General features: G+C 41.3%; 1 pseudogene; it reads left to right on the top strand.

Moving 5' to 3' along the window:
- The first annotated feature begins 229 nt into the window (after window positions 1-229).
- LOC123234082 lies at window positions 230-1,009 on the top strand (annotated as a pseudogene).
- Window positions 1,010-1,667: the final 658 nt, after the last annotated feature.

Raw genomic sequence — 1,667 nt, forward strand, 5'->3', positions numbered from 1 at the left:
AGAGAGAGAGAGAGAGAGAGAGAGAGAGAGAGAGAGAGAGAGAGATCAGAGATCCCTGGTATTTTGGAGAGAATAGTTTTAGTTGAATGATGAGGTCAGAAGCTGATTCTGGAGAGTTAAGAAGAGAGTCAGAGGGCCACTGCTCCTGCCCAGAGACTGCTTAACTCCCTGTTCATCCAGCCACTGCCACCATTCAACACCACTCACTCCAGGAATGGTATACTCCAATATGGATAAAAATGAATCAGAGCAGAAGGCCAAATTGGCTGAGCAGGCTGAGATATATAGTGAAATGGCAGCCTACATGGAGTCTGTAATTGAGATAGGAGCTGAATTATCCGGCGAGGAGGGGAATCTTCCCTCTATTGCTTATGAAAATGTTGTAGGTCATTTTGGAGGATCATTTCAAGTATTGAGCAAAATATGGAGGGTGCTGAGGAAAAAAAAAACCAGCAGATGGCTTGAGAATACAAAGAGAAAATTGAGTCTGAGCTAAGAAATATCGGCAATGATGGCACTCTATTGTGATTCAGCTCTATAGGAAAAGTTCTTGATTCCTAATGATTCACAAGCAGAAAGCAACGCTTTCTATTTGAAAGTGCCAAGAAACCATTCCTTTACAAGGTTGCTACTCACAATGATGAGAAAGGAATATGGATCAATTGCAACAAGCATATCAAGAAACATTGGAAATCAGCAAAAAAGGAGATGGCTACCGACACATGCTACAAGATTGGATCTGGCCCTGAACTTCTCTGTGTTCTTTTATAAGATCTTGAACCATCTAGAGAAAGCTTTTTTTCCCCTTGCAAAGACAATCTTTGATGAAGTCATTGCTGAATCTGATATAAATGAAGAACAAAGATGGCACACAAGGCAATTGCTGAGAGACAATTTGATATTGTGGAAACTGGACCTCCAAGGAGATGAAATTGGAATAGAAGAGAGAGGGGAGAATTTAAGCAGCCTTTTAACTTTTGCCTGCCTCATTCCAAACTTTACACAGTAGGTCCATTTGTCATCCATGCTATCCCACGGAAGTTTCTGTTTAAAATTTATGATGGGTTTATGTTACTTCTGGTTGGATTTCTATATTTCCCATGTGGTTTTCTATGTTTACTATTAGGAAAGAAAAGACAGTTAAGATTTGGGGAGTTATCTGTTTTCATCCAAGGTGGCCAATATGGGCAATGATAAGAGGGAAGTTGGACTAGACAGCCTCATAGGTCCAATTCAGATCTCAATCGATGATCCTTTAGCTCCTGGAGTCCAGCTCTAGCTACAGCTCTCTTGCCATCCCAGAAAGCATCTGAGGAAGAATGGGGTTATTATCTTCGTCAGGAGGGTTCAATTTAATCTTCTGAGCCCATTGATAGAATGGTTTCAGACAAACAATTGGTGGTTAGTCATGGGTGAATAGGGATAGCTAGGTGGCGCAGTGGATAGAGTACTGGACCTAGAGTCAGGAAGACTCATCTTCCTTAGTTCATATCTGGTCTCAGACACATATTAGTTGGACAAGTCACTTAGTCCTGTTTACCTCAGTTTCCTCATATGTCAAATGGGCTGGACAAGGAAATGGCAAGCCATTCCAGTGTCTTTGCCAAGAAAATCCCAAATGGAACCACGAAAAGCAGGATATAACTAAACATCAGCAACAACAACAT

This window comes from Gracilinanus agilis, chromosome 2 (genome assembly GCF_016433145.1).
Source record: "Gracilinanus agilis isolate LMUSP501 chromosome 2, AgileGrace, whole genome shotgun sequence".
Lineage (NCBI taxonomy): Eukaryota > Metazoa > Chordata > Mammalia > Didelphimorphia > Didelphidae > Gracilinanus > Gracilinanus agilis.